Raw genomic sequence first — 21,912 nt, forward strand, 5'->3', positions numbered from 1 at the left:
ACCATTTGTTTTAATTTTAAAATCAGAGTCCTCCAATGTAATCTTAAAAATGAGTTTAGGAAGGTTGAAAATTCCTCATAATGGCCATGGTAATTCTGAGTAACCTTTAGATTTTTCAGCCCACTTTGTTAAAAATGCACATGTGGGGAGCCTGTAGTTTTTAACATGGAACCAACTGGAATCCCCAAAGGAGGGCTGCCCTCAGGACATTTAGATGGCCAGGGTCTTATTTTCTTAAGTTAGCCTAGAATTCTAAGAAAGTTGCTGCAGTCCTGGCCCAGATTCCAAAAGGAATAAAACAAACTCTTAGATCCCACTTAGCTTGGCCCTCAAAAGAGAACCTCACTACCATGCTCCAGAAAACAACTTAATACTCAATAATGAAGAAGCCTTGATCCAGAAAGAACAAAACCTTTCCAAATCCCAGATGAAGTCCGGGAGCTCAAAGGGCAAAAAGAGTGGAGCTTGGAACCCAAAATGAGACTCCAGACTGAAAGCAGATGCTGACCACAGAACCAATGAGCATAATGGACTTTGCAGGTACCTCATTCAGTTCTGGGAGCCATCATCTCTGGCATCCACCTCCTTTGGATCCCACTTCTGACACCAAGTATGTCAGCTTTAGTAATATAATAGCCAGCTACTTTAGCAGCAAAAGTGAGTTTATTTACTGATAGCAGAGGAATTCCAATTTGGTAAAAGTGAATGACAACACACCATAGGCAAATCCATAGCACAAGGAAAAGGAACTTGCTTTTATGGGGAAAAGGAGGGAGTTGAGAGGCGCTGTGAACCAAAGAGTCCATTGGAAGAAGCTGGGAATCCAAAGTATGGTGGCTTCTCATTGGTTGGGCTTCTACAGTCTGATTAGCTGGGCCATCATGGAGTGGAAAGATGTTTTCCTCCCCCTGATGGATAGTAATGTAGAGGCACCTTCCTGTCAGAGATTTAGGTGAGGTCTCTTCCTGTCTGGTGTAACTGATGATGCATCGTGGTCATGATAGCTCACCCTACAGGCCTGTCCCAGTTTCAATTTAGAGGAGTTTGTTGTTGCTTTTTTTTTTTAACAAAAAGGCTTTATTATAAATTCATAACAGCTTTATGCATAAATAGACAAAAATAAAAATAAGCCAAGTCTATCAACAGGAATTTGGATAAACAAATTGTAATATGTCCATACAATCGAATATTGTACAGCCATAAAATGGACTACCAGTACACACAACATTATGGATAAAAACATGTTGAGCAGAAGTTAAGCACAAAAGTGTACATGTTTTGTGATTCTATTCATATAACATTCTGGAAAAGACAAAACTATACTGAGAAAGTAGATCAGTGGTTCCCTGGGCCAGTAGTGGGAGGCGGGCACAAGGAAGTTTGGGGAATGATAGGAATGTTCTCTATCTTCATGGTAGTGGAGGTTCTACAGGTATATACATTTGTCATATGAGTCGGACACAACTGAGTGACTAAGCGTACATTCATCAAGTCACACTGAACTATATACACTTAAAATATATGCAGTTTATTGTATGTATGTGCTAAGTCACTTCGGTTGTGTCCGACTCTTTGTAACCCTATGGACTATAGCCTGCCAGGCTCCTCTGTTCTTGGGATTCTCCAGGCAAGAATACTGGAGTGGGTTGTCGTGCCCTCCTTCAGGGGATCTTCCCAACCCAGGGATCTTATGTCTCCTGCATTGGCAGATGGGTTCTTTACCACTAGCACCACCTGGGTATGTATACCATACCTCAATAAAGGTTTTGAGATACACCATTTTTTTTTTTTATAAAAGATGGTCAGTTGGAGACCCCCTAGCCAGATAGGCTAGGTTTTTTTTAAGTCAGACATACATGTTTTTATGTGAAACCTCTTCTTTTAAGACATTAGTACCTAATTCAGAACTTAATTATGCCACACAAGCCAAACAAATGAATCCTCAGGCTACATTTGGCTCGCAGGCAGCCAGTTTGTGGTCTGAGCCTTAAAATCTGCCTTGAGCTCAGCCAGTTAAGCTGTAAGCTGGAACTACACTTTTCCTGGGTGTGGCTCTGGCATGTTGCTCTTGACCCTCCTTGCGAGAGGTGATGGGTAGTGAAATGTAGTGGGTCTGGGAGCTGAGTTTTTAAGAATTAATTACACAAATCACATTATAATGATCACACCTAGAGTATTTAACATTGATCTAATTCTACTAATATCCACATTTCCCCAAAATTGTCCTGAAAATGTCCTTCTTAGTCTGCCCCCCCAATTCAGTTTGTAATTAAAGATTATACAGTGCATTTACTTATCATTTCTCTTCAGTTGCCTTTAATTTAGAGTAGTTCCCCGTCTTTTTAGACTCTCATGAAACTTTTTGTGAGGAGCCTGGACAGCTGTTCTGCAGATTGTCCATTTGGATTTGTCTGGTTTTTGCAACTGCAGTATGGGATTCAGGTTAATCATTTTTGGCAGAAATTGTGGATAGGTGATGTCATGTTCTTATTAGGCTCATGCTGTCATTTTGACTATTTGGGATGTTTTATCACTTGTTGACATAGTGTCTGCCAGGTTTCTCTGCTGTAAAGGTCATTTCCCCCACTTTATAATTAATAAGTAATCTGTGGGGAAATTCTTTGATCTGTGCAGAAAAACCAACAAGCTTTTGCCCTGTGGTTTTGGATCCACTGATGATTCTTTTCTGAATCAATTGTGATCATGTAGAATGTAAACGGACATCAGTGTTTAAAACAGTCCCTGAGCAATTTTATAATTTTATTTATTTACTTGTTTTTGGCTGTACTGGGTCTTTGTTGCTAGGTGGGCTTTTCTCTAATTGCAGTGAGCAGGGATTACTCTCTAGCTGTGATATGCAGGCTTCTCATTGTGGTGGCTTCTCTTGTTGAGAACACAGGCTTTTGCGCACGCGAGCTTCATGAGTTGCAGTTCCTGGGCTCTACAGCACAGGCTCAATACTGGTGGTGCACAGGCTTAGTTGTTCTGAAGTATGTGGGCTCCTCTTAGATCAGGGATCGAACCCCTGTCTCCTGCACTGGCAGGGGTATTCTTTACGAGTGAACCACCATGGAAGCCCTCCTCCTTATATAAAAAATAAGTGATTTTATTAAAGTGTAACCAGTGTTGGGAATTGCTAGACCAGTGCTTCTCATTCTGTGTTTACAGTTTCCCTGGAGATCTTGTTATAAAGCAAGTTTGGATTCAGTTAAACTGAAGTACAGGTAAGAGTTAGCATTTCTAAGAAATTTCCAGGTGCTGCTAGTCCACATGGGTCGCATGTTAAATGTCAAGGGTTAGTCTAGACTTCAGAAAACACCTGCAGTTCATTCCGGATATAGTGCCTTTCCCCCCTAATTTAGTTCTACCAAGCGTGTCAGTCAAGATTCTCAGTTACAAATATCAAAACACCCTCTAGCTTGTCTGCATGGAAAGGGTATTTATGAATCAGCATTGGGGAACTCTCAGAACCCCTTGGCACTGAGCTCCCAGGAACAGTGCCCAGACATGTTGCAGAACTGACCTCATGAGGGAAGCAGCCTTCCCACTGCTGGGCGCTGAGCCCATCAGCATTGATGCCAGGCATGCATACCAGTTGTGACTAGTACTGCCACCAGCACCAGTGCCACACTGATGCCTGAAACTCAGCCTCACAGCTGCTATTGGCTGTCAAAGCTAGATGTCAGTAGTCACCCTCTCAAACAAACAGATTCTACACAGAGCACACTTTCTCATGTTGTTTTATTTCTAAAATTTCATTCGATTGGGTGGGATTGCTGGAGCCTTGGTCACATATCTATTCCTTAGCTGCAAGGGAGGCAGGGAAATCACATTTCCTGGCTTCTCTCTTGGGAGATGAGGAAAAAGCAGAGTTTGTAAAGCAAAGATGCTCTAAAGAAGCAGCTCCAAAACATGGCAAGTGTCCAACACACGGTTACTTGAAAGAATCAACATTGTAAGTGCTGAGAAATCTATAAAAAATAAGAGTAATACTAGAGACATTCTCTCTGATGTAGAAAATACACTGTGAAACTGTGATAATGTGTGATATCAGAATGAGAATAGATAAATATTTGGGGTATACTTGTCATATTTACATACGTGTGTGTGTGTGTGTGTGTGTACTGGGGGAAAGGACTTAGATCCAGGCCTTTACATCAATGTTAGCCAAAGCTAGTCAGGATGACCAAGCTCAAAGTCAGCCTGGGAGGGCATCAGTCAAGGGCTTGGATAGAAGGAAGCATGCACCAATGGAAGGTCTTCACTGCAAGAGTCTACCTCAAGTATGTTCTCATCTATGATTTTTAAAAATTGTACATTAGTAAGGCCAAAAGGAACTATCAGAATGTCACTAGTGATGGGAATTTCCCGACAGCCTAGTGGTTAAGGCTTTGTCTTCCAATGCAGGGGATATAGGTTCAATCCCTGGTCGCGGAGCTAAGATCCCACATGCCTCGAGGCCAAAAAAACAAATCATAGAACAGAAGCAACATTGTGACAAATTCAATAAAGGTTTTAAAAACGGTCTCTGTGAAAAAAAATTTTTTAAAGAATGTTACTTACTAGTGATTATCTCTGAGTGATAGTTTTCTTTCCGTATTAATACTTTGCATTCTAAAATGCTTATAATAAATAGGTTTTCTTTTTTAATCATTGGAAAAAATTAAGTTAGAAGAATGGGAAGAAAGATAAGAAAGGTGAGAAGGGAGGGAGGGAAGAAGAGAGAGAGGAGGAGAGAGGAATTGAGGCAGGGAAGAGAGGAATAACTGAAATTGATTTACAGCTGCAAAGCTGGTGGCTTTCGTAGGGCTAAATTTTCCAGAAGAGCAATCTGAGCAGCGCAATACACTCTGAGTGGCGTCTCTCTCTCTTCCTCCTCACCCCCTCCTGGGCTCTTGGATCTGCAGAGCTCCACAAGCAGCATCCAGGCCAGTTCTTGTGTTCGGTATCCCCTTGAACTGACTTCTGCTCTAAGCTTCTGTGTTGCAGTTTTGGCTTCACCCAGAGCTTCGGATGGATTATTCCAATCCCAGTTCTGAGACTGGAGAATTATGCTGATGGGAGAGTCCTTTGATGTGGAGCAGGATGGAATGAGAAAGGGTAGCAGGATCTGCTGATGTTTCCGTGGAAGCCTTGAGCTGCCTCTGGCTGCAGCTGGGACCAAACTCCAGAGCTGGTTTGAAGTGGGAGGGGGAGTGAGAGGGCTTGCCCTTTATCCTCCTATGACAATCAGTCCTTAGACGTGGGCTGCCTGATGTGAGGATGTGACCTTGCTCGGGGTGGCTGTCCTCAGTGAGGCTCTTCTTGACTGTGGCTGAGGCTTATCCTCAGTGTGGCTGAGGCTTACCCTCAGTGAGGGTAAGTGAGGGTCACTTACCTCACCCTCAGTGAGGGTCACTCTGAGGTAACATGTGCTTCGTTCCTGAATGGGGATCTTCATTTCCTTGTGGGGATCCCAGCGTCCACCATGAATTTACAGAATAGTGTGTTGATATGGAGCTGGGCAGGCTTCCCAGAGAGTGCTAGTCGTAAAGAAGCCACCTGTCAACCTGCAGGAGACATAAGAGACATGGATTCGATCCCTGGGTCAGGAGGATACCCTGGAGAAGGGCGTGGTAACCAACTCCAGTATTCTTGCCTGGAGAGTCCCATGGACAGAGGAGCCTGGTGGACTACAGTCCATGGGGTCACAAATAGTTGGACATAAATGAAGCTACTTAGCATGCACATATCAAGTTTGGCAACAATGGGATAAGAAGCTACTAGAAGAAGCAGTGGGAAAGAAGGCAGGAAACAGTGTCTTGTTTAGGGGGGATTAGTTCTGTTCTCTGCTGTCTTCACCCACAGTCCAGGCCTGCAGTTTTCTTAAATGTTCTGTTCTGAGGCACCTGTGCTCAAGAGCCTTTGGTATGTTTGGGACTGCAGGTCTGTCTTGCATCTGGCCTCCACTTGAAGGTACTCTCTTGGGTGTGCTGTTTCATCCTGGAAACACCACCAAGGGACATTACAGACACCCTTGGCTTGCACGACCCAGGCTGAAGATGAAACACTGCCTCTCCTCATCTTGCTTCTGAAAAAAAGAAAAAGGAAATATATTTTATGGGATTATCCTTTTGGAAACAAAAGACACAGAGCTGTGATGTGACAGTTGGATCTCCCTCAAGAAGGAACGTGCCCTTAGAGACTTCCCTGGTGGTCCAGTGGCTAAGATGTGCTTCCAATGCAGGGGGCCCCGGTTGGATCCCTGACCAGGGAATTAGACCCCAGGTGCCACACTAAGGATTCCACATGTTGCAACAGAAATCGAAGATCCTGTGTGTTGTAGCTAAGAACTGGTACAGTCAAATAAATATTAAAAAAAGAAGTGCGTCTTTTAGCTGCCAGGGGTACAGGTAGCTGGCAGCCTTCAGCTCTTTGCATCTCATGATTTGCCTCAGCCTTCACACTGGGTCCAGTGTCGGACTGGGCAGCCCCAGACCATGACATGTATGACAGGGATACTAAGGCCTGGGTATTTTTGCCAAATCTAAGATTCCTCTATGGGCTGTTTTTGCTCCCTCTCAAGAAAGTGAAAGGCTAACCCACAGAATGTCTGATAAGTGACTTGTCTGCAGAACACGTAAAGAACTCTTGCCATGGAATCCTAGTAAAAGCAAACGATCCAATTAAAAAATAGGCAAAGGATCTGAACAGACTTCTCCAAGGAAGAAATACAAATGGTCATCCAATTAAAAAATAGACAAAGGATCTGAACAGACTTCTCCAAGAAAGAAATACAAATGGTCAAAGGGCACATGGAAAGATGTTCACCATCACTAACCATCAAAGATTTGTAAATCGAAAGCATAGTGAGGTAGATACCACTTCATATCCGTGAGCGTTGAGGATGTGGAGAAAGTGGGAACCTCAGGGTGTGGGTGGCGGTGTGAAATGGTGCAGCCACAGCAAAAACAGCCTGGCAGGTCCTGACATGACTAAGCACTGAGTCACCATATGACCCAGCAGTTCCACACCCAAGTTCATCCCCAAGAGAAACGAAAACATATGTCTACACAAAAACTTGCACACAAATGGTCACAGTAGCACTAGCCACAACAGCCAAGAGGTGGAAACAACCCAAATGTCTGTCAAAGACCCAGGTGGGAAGCCCGGAATGGGGGAGCAGCTCCAAGTGGCTAACTTCTGAGTGCTTCCCAACATTGGGAAGAGAGAAAACGGAAATGGGCAAGTTCTTACTTGAACATTTCTGCTGTGCGTAGGTTTTGGATTTGTTGGATGTTTAAAGTCCCTTCTTTGAAGCTTTGGGTACTTGAATGAGTTCTCTGAGGCATCCTTTTTCTCAATCACTAGGTGTGGAGCAAACACACCTCTCCCAGAAAATTCTCTGTAAAAAATTTCCTCCTTAAATCCAATTGCCAACATTTTTCTACCTTTGATGGGGCAAGGAGTTAAGACTGATTATTTTTCAGAGACCTGATAAATTCTGCATTTGGTCTAATCCAGGGTTTTTCAACCTCAGAATCACAAACAGTTTGGTTGGATGATTCTTCACTGTGGATTCTGTCTTACCCTCTGCATGATGTTTAGCAGCATCCTTGGCACTGGCTTGGTGGTTAACACCCTCCCCTTCCCCAGTTGGCAAGCCAAAACATCTCCGGACATTTTTCACTTCCACACGTCCCCTGGGGGTGTTGATGGCAAAATCGCTCCAGGTTAAGAACCACTGGCCCCGCCCCCTTGCCACTCAAAGTGTGGACCATGGACCGTTAGCATAAGCATCATCTGAGAACTTGCTAGAAATGTGAATTAACAGGTTCCACCCTAGACATGCTGAATCAGACTCTACACTTGAACAAGATGTGTGATTTGTGTACTCATTAAAATGAGAAGCCCGGTTTAGTACACTGCGGTATGTGGGATCTTTCTTCCCCCACGAGGGATTGAACCCATACCCACTGCAGTGGAAGCACAGAGTCCTAACTACTGGACCACCAGGGAAGTCCTGAAAAAGACAAAGGTACCAAGGCCATGGGCTGGCCTTCCTGGCACCATGTTCTCTTGCAGTAGTCCTTCACTTGTGGCTTGTGTTAGAATCTCCACAACCTTTCTCAAACTGCATGGGCCCAAGCCCCAGATTTTCTGATTCTGTGGGTTCAGATCGGCCATCCAGGGTCTAGGAATTTTGAAACGCCTCTCCAGGTGACGTGCTGTCAGTTAAGATCCCCTGGGCTACCTTTACTGGGTGCTGAGTTCCTTCCTTCCAAATCAGTTATTCAAGTTGTCTGCAATCTTTTGAGATAGGGACTTCCTTAGTGGTCTAATGGTTAAGACTTGTGCTTCCAGTGCAGGGGCGTGGGTTTGATCCCTGGTCCAGGAACTAAGATCCTACGTGCAGTGCGGCATGGCCAAAAAAAAATCTCTTGAGATAGAATAATTGGCTGCCAAGTGAGCCCTGGCCACGTTTCAGAAGCAGAGGGGAAATAGGATCATGCTTGGATTCTGGAGTGGATTCTTCTCAGGCCTCCAGACCTGGGGAGTGTGGTCTCTGGAAGTGGCCAGTGGCTGAATCCCCTTCTCCTTCCCAGAGGACCCAGGGAGCTGCTTGTTCTGTCATCACACCCTGCATTGCACATACCCCTGAGGAAACTCTGGCCACCAAACTGAGGCACAGCGTCCCTTCCAAGAATACCCAGGCTTTCTCAATTTCTTCTGTGTCCTCAGACAAGAATGGCTGGAAAAAGTGACAGGGCAGGCTTTCTTGGAAAGCAGTCTGGCCTGCATCAGCATTAATGAGTAAAATGTGTCCTTGTGTGGCTATTTCCCAACAGACAGCACATTCCTAAGCTATTTTAACTCATCGGTTCAGAATAGAGTCCCCGTCTTCAGTCCTGGATCCTTTTTCTCCTAGAGAATCAGGCCGAGACATCATTGACTAAAGGGTTCGATTAGTCTCAGAGAATATCTCCCTTCGTGTTGTTTGGTCACTAAGTTGCGTCCAGCTCTTTGCACCACCATGGACTGCAGCACTCCAGGCTCCCTGGTTCTTCACTATCTTGCAGAGTTTGCTCAAATTCGTGTCCATGGAGTCGGTGATGCTATCTAACCATCTCATCCTCTGCTGCCCCCTTCTCCTTTGGCCTTCAGTCTTTCCCAGCATCAGGGTCTTTTCCAATGAGTCAGCTCTTAGCATCAGGAGGCCAAGGTATTGGAGCTTCAGTCCTTCCAATGAATATTCAGGGTTGATTTACTTTAAGACTGACTGATTGAATATCTCCCTATCTATCACCTATCTATGTATATATCTCTTATCATCATCTAGATATAGATCGATAGAGAGATTTTTATATTACAGAGTGGTAAAAAAAATTCAACTGAGGAAATGTTAAAGATCTTATTGGCTTTATTTAATGATTCATGAATTGGGCAGCATCCCACCTGGTAGATAGAAAGGAGCTCCCAGGAGCTGTATAAAATAGAAGACTTCCCAGCAGAAGGAACAGGGTAGGGAAGTTAAACTAGCAAAGAGTGGATTGGTTGTGGCGAGGTCATCTTTCTTTAGAGGAGAGTAAGAGTCTTCACTACTGCTGACCAGGTAATTCCTCGTTGACTGATTTAAGACTCCATTTCCAGGAGAGGCCAAAACTAGAATTAAGTCTCAATTAGGTGACATGGGGCTTAGCCTAAGTGACTTCATTTTGGATCTGTTGTCTTGTCTTGTTTTTAGCAAAAGTAATATAACCTTGATTTAGAAAGTTTGAAACATGATACAGTTTTTAAAAACTTATTAAAGTGTAGTGGCCAGAACCTTCTTGGAGCTGTCAAAGTTACATTGAAAAGGCCAAGAATAGGCTGCCTTTTAGAACATAAGAAAACTTGACTATCTTTTTTCTTTTTAAAGGCTCATTTTATTTTTTGAATTTTTTGGCCATGTTGCACTTCCTACATGTTGCATTTTCCTACATGCTGCAGGATGTAGGATCCTAGTTCCCCACCAGGAATTGAACCCGTGCTGCCTGCATTGGAAACACAGAGTCTTAACCACTGGGCCACCAGGGAAGTCCCTCAACTATCTTTGTTATGCTTCTCAGAGCCGTAGAAGTGGACCATACCACACTTCAGGCCCTGTCCAAAAGAATACACTTTTCCTAGTCAACTGGAAAAATCGTCCTACAAAAGTTTGTTATTTTCCTTCACTAATAAACATGCAATTGACTAGTTTCAATGTGATAACCCCCTGACTTGAAGCTAAAGAGTCACTAATTTTAGCTAGCTAATCATCCCCACTTTTGTCTCAAGTTCATGAGATCTTTGTTTCTTATCACTGATCGACAATGTCATTTGTATTGTATTTTCTATTCAATTAAATATTTAAATAATGACATCAGTTGCTATTCTGAGACTGAAGACAACTGGTGATGCTGAAATGGAACTCTTGGCAGCTATATAGCAACCCCAGGACTTAGCCTGAAATCATCCAGAGTCAGCTGAGAGATACAAGTGCAAATTCAGTCTTTGAAAGTTGCATTCAGTCTTTCAGAATATAGTATATGAAACATACAAAAGTGTAGACTAAGACTTGAAATTAGCAAAATTGTGGACTGTCTATATAGACACACACACACACACACACACACACACACACACACACACACATATATATATATATATATGACATACTCTCTCCCTGTAGCACAGTATCTTCAAAATTCTTCCCTTCAATCTCCTGAAAACTCAGAACCTTATTCTCCTGTCATTATAACAACCCCTGCCTTGTGGTGAATAGAGTCTTTACCTAGAAAGGCAGAAGTGGTGAAGGTATTTAGTATTTCTTTTAAAGTTCCATCTGGTGCTTGCTTCTTATTTGGGGGGGGGCTCCTCTTGACATCTTGACTTATGCAACACTTGCCAGTCGGGCCAAAACAGCCCAAGAGTGATCATCCTGGTGATCTTAGTGAATAAATATGATAATTAATTCTAACCAAAGTTTGGCATCCACATATAAAAATAAGACAAGTATTTAGAATAGATAAATCCTGCATAAAAAAAGAGGATGAGAGCATTCGCCTCTGATTAATTATCCCAAGAGAGGCAGCAAAATTCTTGCGGAAGAAGGGAATAAAGAATGCTGGCCTGTGCTCGAAAGGGGCACCAGACTACAGTCCAAAATGTGAGCCTGTTAAGTCCAGGTGCTGAGGCTTGCTCATCTGGAATCTATTTGAGATCACCCATTTTCAGTCTACTCAACTGCAGTAGGTAGGTACCTTGGTTGTGAGCAGTAGAAACTCAAAATAGCTTACACCTGAAGATGGATTTAAGGAACAATGGACCCTTGGAATCAATGGCTCTCTCGGAACATGGGTCTATTGGAACCCAAGAACAAGACTGCAACTGGGACTCAGAAACTATATGAAATCACAGATTCAAACACCACCAGCCTCTCTGTCTTGTTTCTGTGCCTCTCTGAGCGTCACTCTTTTTTCTCAGCAATGCAGCTGCCTCTAATCAATCCTCCAGTTCACGTGATCTGAAACATGATTGTAGACAGCACCTAAGTTTTATGTTTTCACAGCCTCAGACACCAAAAACAGTCTGTTTCAACTTTCTTTCAGTCTTTGGTCCAAAAATTCTGGGAGAAAGCACTCACTGGATCAGCTTGGGGCAGGTGCCTTCCCCTCCCTTGAGTCAATTAGCTGTGGGCAGAGGACAAGGTCACATGAAAACCTGGCAGCCTGGAAGCAGGAAGCAAGAGTGGATAGTGCCAGCCATTCATTCCCGTGGGGGTATCCACTGAGCCAGCTATCCCGCCATTTTGATGTATTCTTTTGTATTCATTAAATCTATGTATGAGTCTGGAGAAATACAGCATGTTCATGGATTGAAAAACTCATGGATTTATCCTCCCCAGATTGATTTCTAGGTTATATATATCCTTATCAAAATCTCAACTTTTTTTTTTTGGTATTTGTTTTGTTTTTATATTTTGATTTTTATTTATTTTGTAAAGGTTATTTATTTATAATTATTAATGATTATATTCTTCCGTTTTTGATTTCTCTTTTTTCCCAAAACAAACAACTTTTTATTGAAATGTATTTGATTTACAATGTTGTGTTGGTTTCAGGTGTATAGCAAAGTGATTGTTATAAATGTGTGTTTGTATGTGTGTGTACGCATGCACATGGTCGCTCAGTCATGTCTGATTTTTACGACCCCATGGACTGTGGCCTGCCAGGCTCCTCTGTCCATGGGGATTCTCCAGGCAAGAATACTGGAGTGGGTTTCCATGCCTTCCTCCAGAGGATCTTCCTGACCCAGGGATCATACTAGCATCTCTTAAGTCTCCTGTTTTGGCAGGGCAGGTTCTTTACCACTTTACCGTCCCCTGGGAAGCCCATATATATATCTTTCCAATTCTTTTCAAAAATAGGTTATTATAAGATATTGAATATAGCTCCCTGTGCTATATAGTAGGTCCCCCTTGGTTATCTATTTTATATATAATAGTATGTATCTGTTAATCCCAAAGTCCGAATTTATCCCGCTCCCTCTCCATTTCCCCTTTGGTAACAAACCCTTTGGTTTGTTTTCTGTGTCTGTAAGTCTGTCTCTCAACATGTTTTTTTTAATAGAACTTGACAAGCTAATTCTAAATTTATATGAAAATATAAAGGGCCAAGAAGGGTCAAGATAGCAGCCAGTTCTGGAAGCTCTGGGGTATGAAATGACCCTCTTCTTATTCACTGAAGATGTGACTTTTAAAAAATGTCAGAAATAAAGAAAACCCTGCAGAATACTACCCACAGTTTTCACTCAATAAAGGAAGGGAAGGTCACAAGCAGTCCTAGAGCCCCCCGGGTACAAGCTTGTGCACAGGCACTCAGGAAGGAAGATCCGGGGGAAAAGAGAGTTGAGTGAATTACAGGTAAGAACTGTGTGTGAGCTACACCGTGGCTCCTGTCTTCCTTCTGTCCTCTGACTCTCATGAGAGAGTCTCGCTGGTAGCCCGCCCTAACCGGAGTCCCGCTGGAAAGGGAACTTGGGAGTCTGTAGACCGCCTAGCCAACTTGCCACATCACGCATCCACTGCGCTAGCGTGCGTGCCGGTTTGGATAGACACTGCCAGGATATAGTCATTCGTCTCACCTTACCCTGCAGATCATAGCTGACGGCTGAGCCCTGGCTGTCTCTTGTGGTCACGCTCTCTCCCCGCCAGGCGGCCCAGCACGCCTTGTCCTTGGGGCTGACCTCAAATCCAGCATGTGCTGGCTGTTCAAGGCCCCAGCTGGTCCCTTTGCTCAGACTCCTCTCTCACCCAAGAACTCCGAGCGCTTCCATAACAGTGCTTTGCGCTTTCAGAAACGGGTGGGGAGTTCACCCTTGCCCACAAGGGTTTCACTTAATCAAGGATTTGTTGTTTTAAAAATGACTTTCCTGGTGACTTGGTTTATTTGCATTAAAGGCCTTCACATCCCCTTGCTGCCTGTGGCCTGGAATTGCTGACTTCAGTCCTTCTGGGAGCCCCAGGCATGGAAAAACCTTGCGGGCTCTGCATCTACATACATCATCGTGTGTGCGTGTAAATATTTCAGCAGAATGTAAACAAGGCGTGGGCTTGCTGCCTCGTTCACTGCAGCGTTTCCAGTGCCTCCACAGGGCCTAGCACATGGTGAGCACTCAACAAATACGTGTCAAGTGAAGGACTGCGGCACACACGCACATTTCTGTACAAGGACCTGGGGACAGTGTGTAACCATCTGTGTGCAGATATGTTATTTTGTGTGTGTGTGTTTGGATGTGGTGGGGGGAGGACAAAAGTATTTGGGTAAGCCCGAAACAGCCATTGGGGACTACTTTAATGACGCCTGACCATCAGCAAAGTACAGAATTTGTTGGAGAAACATATGGAAAACTAATATTTGTGCAGAGTGGAAGAGCAGACATGAATTCCTTTCATAGCGAGGTGACTGGTGGCCCCCCAAAGATGTGCACTAACTCCCAGAACCCGTGAGTGGGAGCTTGTGTGGAAAAAGGATCTTTGCAGATGTAAATAAGTTAAGGGTCTCACTAGGAGATCATCCTGGATTATCTGGGGGTCCCTAGGATCCCGGCCAAAACCAAGAAAAGTTTCCTTAGAAGAGAGAGGAAGAGGAGGCAGAGTGACCGCAGTGGCAGAAACTGGAGTTTGCAGCCAGGAAGCGAAGGCCTGCCAGAAGCTGGAAGAGGCAACGAGAGATTCTCTCCTACCGTCTGCAGGAACAGCCCAGCCCTGCGGACCCCTCCATTTCAGACTTCTGACCTCCGGAACTGGAAGAGAATAAATTCCTGTTGTGTCAAGCTGCCGCATTTGTGGTCATTTGTTACAGCAGCCACAGGAAAGGAACTGTCCAGCACACAGGAGCTCAGGGCCACTTGGTCTGGGGCTGTGTGTGTCCTGTGGGTATGCACTGCCTGCATTCCACCGTGACTGCCAGCCCAGGGCTGTGTACCCAGCAGAGCAAATATTTGTCAGGAGTGGAGCAAACAGGCAGGGGCGGGGGAGGGGTGTGGGGGAGCCTGGCTGCAAGGGCCAGGCCAGGCCCAGAGGTCTGTATCCCTTCACATTCACTGGGAGCCCCTGGAAATATTCTGGAAACAATGCCTCTGAGGCATTTCCTGCACCGAGCACCAGGGGCCACCAGGGAATAAGGACAAATGGAATGGTCTTTCTGCTTCTAGCAAACTGGTCCCTCTCCCGATCCTGATTCTGGTGAAGGGCCTGTACCCTCGGGACTGCCCTGAGATGCCCACCACCTATACCGCAGTGAGCTGCATCTGCTCCCAGTGTAGCCCTCAGACTGCCTGCCCTGCTCTCTGCACTTTCTTGTCCCTGCTGTGCTTCCTTCTCTGCGCATCCCGGCTCTGTGAGCTCCAGAGCCCCAGCTCCAGGCCACCGGCCAACTCCACTTTCCTTGAATGACTGGCAGGCACATCAGGCAGGAATCATCATCAGACTGGGAACAGAGTATTTCCACAGTCTCTAAAATACCAGGTCATCTCCACAGATTTCTTACAAGCACAAAAGGAAAAACTGTAAGTGCTCAGTGGAGGAACCTGGCAGTTACCACCTTAACCAGATCATCAAAGTTAACCTGACCCAGACTTCCCAGGTGGACCAGTGGTTAAGACTTTGCACTTCTACTGCTGAGGGCCCATCTTCAATTCCTGGTTGGGGAATTAAGAGACCACATGCCTTGCAGCTGGGCTTCCCAGGTGGCGCAGGGGTAGATAATCCATCTGCCAGTACAGGAGATTCAGGAGACGTGGGTTCAATCCCTGACCTGAGAAGATCCCCTAGAGGAAATGGCAACTCACTCCAATATTCTTGCCTGGAAAATCCCATGGACAGACGAGTCTGCAGTCCATGCAGTTGCAAAGAGTTGAACACGACTGAGTGTGGAGACACAGGGCACAGGCAAGCCTTGCAGCCCCCCACAAAAAATTAACATGACTGATGAGGGGAGAAACTGACCTCATGTGGGTTCCTGCTGCCATATTCCGAGAAAGGCACAACCTCATTCCCAGAGCCTTCCAGTCCCCCAAAGGCATAACCTGGGACAGCAGACAAAGTCAAGTCGAAGGCTATTTTACAAATAACTAGTATGCCTCAAGAATGAAAGCGAGAGAAACTGTTCTACATTATGAGATGAAATGATACAATAACTAAATGCAATGCATAGATGATGTGAATGAAAAACATCACCTGCCATATCAGTAACAAAGGAGGCTGCAACCTTCACGTTACAGCTACCCCTGAGGGCGAGCCCTGAGGGAATTCAGGATGGGAAAGAACTGGATATTGGCCCTAGACAGCTAAGGTGCGGATAAAGGATGGATTCAGTGAGCCCAGACTCATGCTTGTTCCCATATATACACAAGCACTAGATTAATTGAGATGTCTGCTTTAATTAACAGTAATCTTTTTTTGAAGTTAGAAAGTGAGATAATTTATTAAGTACACTGCATGGGGGCTTCTGGCAAGACCAAGACAGGGTCTGCCAACAGTAATCTTTTGATTACTACCTGGTTTTTGTTGCTAAACTCCTATATAACCTGGCGCTTCCCTCTTCAGAGCAGTCCCTTGGAGCTATCTGAGAGGCTGCCTTCTGGGCTTGAGTGTTCAGAAAGTCCTTGGAATAAAACATAATTCTCAACTTTTAGGTTATACATTTTTGTTCAGTAGACAATGAGAATGAAAAAAAAAAATAGCTTAGAGATCATAATTAGGACAACTGGGGAAATTTGAATAGGTACTGTACATGGAGATAATTATGGAGTAGGAAATGGCAACCAACCCCAGTGTTCTTGCCTGGAGAATCCCATGGACCGAGGAGCCTGGCAGGCTACAGTCCATGGAGTTGCAAAGAGTCGGACACAACTGAAGCGACTAAGCATGGGGATAATAGTATCCTATCAATGTTGAATTTCTTTCATTGGATCATTGTATAAGAAGAAAACGTTCTTGCTTTTCAGTGGTACCAGTGAAGTATATAGGTGTAAAGGGATGCAAGACACAATGTCTAATTTATTCTCAAATGGTTCAATAACTAAAAATAGTGACAATTATAGTTAGCTAGCTAGAGAGAGAGATTAAAGCAAATGTAACATATGTTAGCAAAATGATGACTCAACAGACACTTGGTAAGGATATGTATACTGAAGTTGATTGTACTGTTCTCACCAATTTTTTCTAGTTTAAAGAATTTCAGGGAGGGGAATATATATAATTATGACTGATTCACGTTGATGTACAGTGGAGACCACAACACTGTAAAGCAATTATTCTCCAATTAAAAAAGAGAAAAAAAAATTTTTTGTCTGTGAATCACAGAGATGTAGAACAAAGTGAACTATTTATTCTCCAGGGAGATAACATCCCATCATTCCATTTAATCCATCCCAACAAACATTCTAAGGCCTCTTAAGGGCCCAGAAACAGTGTTGGGTGTTTCAGGGAAAAGTTCATCTGCCAGCTAAGCAGCTTCCTATCTGATAGGGGAGAACTAGACAAATAGATAACGAACAAGAATATGAAGTGGAACAGGAGAAGGGCCTTAAGAAAGGTGTAAAGTAGGGCAGAGGTCACAAGAGTCACAGAGGTGAGACCCTTCCGAGCGGAGTTGGCATTTCAGAGCAATGTGAGGATGGTCCTGGTGGAGCTGCACTGATTTTTCACTGGCTGGGTGGAGGAGTACCACACATGTAGAAGGCTATGCATGAGCACAGGAGCCGGGTGGAGACAAGGGCACGTTGAGTGGTAAGCAAGTCTTTTTTTTTAATTAATTAGTTTTTGGCCATGCTGGTTTTTAGTTGTGGCATGAGGGCTTCTCTCTAATTGAGGTGCGTGGGCTCAGTAGTTTTGTCGTGTGGGCTCAGTTGCCCCTCCACATGGAACATCTTATTTCCCCTACCAGGGTGCAAACCCCTGCCCCATGCATTGGAAGGTGAATTCTTAACCACTGGACCACCAGGGAAGTCCCATGAGCAAGCCTTCTTCACCTTGAGTGCCTTGTGAAGTCAGGTAGGCAAAACAACGCTTGTCTTCTGCTCCTCTTAGGTTCAGTGGCTGCAGCCTGAGAATAAAACTGAAGACAGATTACAGGCATACCCTGTTTTTTGTGCTTTGCTTTATTGTACTTCACAGATACTGTGCTTTTTACAAATTGAAGGCTGGTGGCCATAGCAACCCACTCCAGTGTTCTTGCTCGGAGAATCCCATGGACAGAGAAGCCTGGTGGGCTACAGTCCATAGGATCACAAACAGCTGGACACGACTGAAGCAACTTAGGTGGCACGGCATGGCCATCCTGCAAGAGCAAGTCTACTGGTGCCATTTCTCCAATGGCATTTGCTCACTCTGTGTCTCTGTGCCACATGTTGCTCATTTTTAAAATATTTCAAACTTTCTCATTATTATGTTTTTTATGGCAATCTGTGATCTTTGATATCTTTGATATGACTGTTGTAATCATTTTGGGCACCAGAAACCACACCCATGTATCATGGTGTACTTAATAAATGTGTGTGTTCTAACTACTCCACCAACCAGCCATTCCCCCATCTCTCTCCCTCTCCTCAGGACTCCCTACTCCCTGAGACACAGCAATAATGAAATTAGGCCAACTGATAACGCTGCCATGGTCTTTTAGTGTTCAAGTGAAAGGAAGACGGACATGTCCCTCACTTTACATCAAAAGCTAGAAATGAAAAAAAAAAGCTAGAAATGATTAAACTTAGGAAGTCATTTTGAAAGCCGAGATAGGCTACAAGCTAAGCCTTCTGAGCCAAACAGCCAAGTTGTTAGCGTAAAGGGAAAATTCTTGAAGTAAATTAGAGTGGCTACTCCAGGGACTTTCCTGGTAGTCTAGTGGCTAAGATGTCACACTCCCAATGCAGGGGCCCAGACTCGATTCCTGTTCAGGGAACTAGATGCCATTTGCTGCGACTGAGAGTTTGCATCCCGCAACTTAAAGGTCCTGTGTGTTACAACTAAGATCCGGCACAGCCAAATAAATTAGTATTTTTAAAAATTGCTTCTCCAAGCATTGAAACATATACATTACTGTATGTAAAACAGATAGCCAGTGGGAATTTGCTGTATGATGCATGGAGCTCAAATCGGATGCTCAATGATACCCTAGGGTGGTAGGATGAGGTAGGAGTTGGGAGGGAGGTTCAAGAGGGAGGGGACATATATATATACCTATGGCTGATTCATGTTGATGTATGGCAGAAACCAACACAATATTGTAGTTATCCTTCAGTTAAATAAATTAAGAAAAAATTGCTACTCCAGTGAATACATAAATGATGAGGAAGCAAAACAGCCTTACTGCTGATATGGAAGAAGTTTCACTAGTCTGGTTAGAAAATCACATCAACCACAACATTGCCTTAAGCCAAAGTCTAACACAGAGCAAGACCCTAACTCTCTTCAGTTCTGTCAAGGCTGAGAGGTGAGGAAGCTGCAGAAGAAAAATTTGAAGCTAGCAGAGGTTGGATCAGTTCAGTTCAGTTCAATTACTCAGTGGTATCCGACTCTTTGCGACCCCATGGACTACAGCACTCCAGGCTTCTTTGTCTATCACCAACTCCCGGAGTTTACTCAAACTCATGTCCATCAAGTCGGTGATGCCATCCAACCATCTCATCCTCTGTCTTCCCCTTCTCCCACCTTCAATCTCTCCCAGCATTAGGGTCTTTTCCAATGAGTCAGTTCTTCTCATCAGGTGGCCAAAGTATTGGAGTTTCAGCTTCAACATTAGTCCTTCCAGTGAATATTCAGGACTGATTTCCTTTAGGACGGACTGGTTGGATCTCCTTGCAGTTCAAGGGACTCTTAAGAGTCTTCTCCAACACCACAGTTCAAAAGCATCAATTCTTCGGCGCTCAGCTTTCTTTATAGTCCAACTCTAACATGCATACACCACTACTGGAAAAACCATAGTTTTTTACTAGATGGACATTTGTTGGCAAAGTAATGTCTCTGGTTTTTAATATGCTGTCTAAGTTGGTCATAACTTTTCTTCCAAGCAGCAAGTGTCTCTTAATTTCATGGCTGCAGTCCCCATCTGCAGTGATTTTGGAGCCCAGAAAGATAAAGTCTGTCACTGTTTCCATTGTTTCCCCATCTATTTGCCATGAAGTGATGGGACCAGGTGCCATGATCTTTGTTTTCTGAATGTTGCGCTTTAAACCAACTTTTTCACTCTCCTCTTTCACTTTCATCAAGAGGCTCTTTTGATGAGGTTGGCTCATGCAGTCTTAAAAAACAAGCCAGCTCCATAACATAAAAGTGCAAGGTAAAGGGTAAGGGCTGATGCAGAAGCAGCAGCAAGTTATCCAGATCTACCAGAGATAATTGATGAAGCTGGTACACTGAACAAGAGATTTTTCAATGTAGACAAAACAGCCTTCTCAGGGAAGAAGACACTATCTGAGATTTTCATAGCTAGAGAGGAGAAGTCAATGCCTGGCTTCAAATCTGCTCTTTTAAGGAGTTAACACAGCTGGTGACTTGAAGTTGAAGCCAATGCTCATTTACCATTCTGAAAATCCTAGGGCCCTTGAGAATTATGCTAAATCTATTCTGCCTATGCTCAGTAAATGAAACCATAAAACCTGGAATAACAGCACATATGTTTACCAATATTGAATATCTTAAGCCCACTGTTGAGACCTACTGCTCAGAAAAAAAGGATTCACTTCTAAATATTACTGCTTATTGACACTGCACCAAGTCACCCAAGAGTGCTGATGGAGATGGACAATGAGACTGATGTATTGTTTTCATGCCAAGGAGTAATTTCGACTTTCAAGTCTTATGATTTAAGAAATACAGCCAGAACAGCCATAGATAGTGATTCCTCTGATGGATCTGGGCAAGGGAAATTGAAAATCTCTGGAAAGAATTCACATTCTAGATGCCATTAAGAATATTTGTGGTTCAAGGGAAGAGGTTAAAATATCAACATTAACAGTTTAGAGGAAACTGTTGATTGATTCCAACCCTCATGGATAAGTTTGAGGGGTTCAAGACTTCAGTGGAGGAAGTAGCCGCAGGTGTGGTGGAAAGAGCAAGAGAACTAGAATTAGAAGTGGAGCCTGAAGATGTGACTGAGTTGCTGCAACCTCAATATAAAACTTTAATGCACAAAAAAGTACTTTTTCTGGATGAGCCAAAAACATAGTTTCTTGAGATGGGAACCTGCTCTTGATAAAGGTGCTATGAAGATTGTTGACCAGACAATAAATAATTTAGGATATTATATAAATTTAGTTGAGAAAGCAGTGGGAGAGCTTGAGAGAATTGACTCCAGTTCTGAAAGAAGTTCCACTGTGGGAAGAGTGCTATTAAATAGGATTGCATACTACAGAGAAATCGTTCATGAAAGGAAGAGCCGGCAGCCTACATCATTGTCTTATTCTTAAAAAACTGTGCCTTTTGAGACACTTCACTTCCTGTCTATGGAATGTGTACTGCTACTGCTAAGTCGCTTCAGTCGTGTCCGACTCTGTGCGACCCCATAGACGGCAGCCCACGGGGCTCCCCCGTCCCTGGGATTCACCAGGCAAGAACACTGGAGTGGGTTGCCATTTCCTTCTCCAGTGCATGAAAGTGAAAAGTGAAAGTGAAGGCGCTCAGTTGTGTGCGACCCTCAGCGATCCCATGGACTGCAGCCTTCCAGGCTCCTCCGTCCATGGGATTTTCCAGGCAAGAGTACTGGAGTGGGGTGCCATTGCCTTCTCCGATGGAATGTGTATCTCTCTAAATAAACCTGCTCTCATTTTATTATGGCTAACTCTTGAATTCTCTCCTATGCAAAGCCAAAGACCCTCATGTGGGGCTGGTCCCAGGGACTTGCCTGAGACCTGCAATGAGACCATTCTCTGTCTCCCATTCTCCTGCAACGGTTGCACATCCCAAAGTGTGATTTTTGCTGCTCCTGGATTAATCCATTTTGCTGGTAAAAATAACTTGGTTGGTGCTGCTGCTGCCAAGTCGCTTCAGTCGTGTCCGACTCTGTGTGACCCCCATAGACAGCAGCCCACCAGGCTCCCCCATCCCTGGGATTCTCCAGGCAAGAATACTGGAGTGGGTTGCCATTTCCTTCTCCATCCAACGCATGCATGAATGCTAAGTCACTTCAGTCGTGTCCAAGTCTATAACTTGGCTGTTTTATTGTTAACAAATGTAATCCAAAGGGCATTGGAGATTGACTTGTTCACTGCTCTGTGCTCAGCACTTAGAAGAGTGACTGGTGCTGGACGTTGTTAAATTGCATGTGCTGGAGTCCCCCAGATCCTGTAGGAGTAGCAGGTAAGCGACCTGGGAGGGTGGCAAGAAACTGGTAGCCTGCGCAGCCTCTTTAACCA

At 44.2% G+C, this 21,912-nt stretch overlaps 1 long non-coding RNA gene across 1 annotated transcript; it reads right to left on the minus strand.

Moving 5' to 3' along the window:
* Positions 1-3,724: 3,724 nt before the first annotated feature.
* LOC139179740 (uncharacterized) lies at positions 3,725-14,453 on the minus strand. The gene is made up of 2 exons (XR_011564084.1): positions 14,245-14,453; positions 3,725-6,070 (listed from the first exon to the last, which is right to left on the minus strand). It is a non-coding gene; the product is annotated as an uncharacterized lncRNA (long non-coding RNA).
* Positions 14,454-21,912: the final 7,459 nt, after the last annotated feature.

Source organism: Bos indicus, chromosome 25 (assembly GCF_029378745.1).
Source record: "Bos indicus isolate NIAB-ARS_2022 breed Sahiwal x Tharparkar chromosome 25, NIAB-ARS_B.indTharparkar_mat_pri_1.0, whole genome shotgun sequence".
Taxonomy (NCBI): domain Eukaryota; kingdom Metazoa; phylum Chordata; class Mammalia; order Artiodactyla; family Bovidae; genus Bos; species Bos indicus.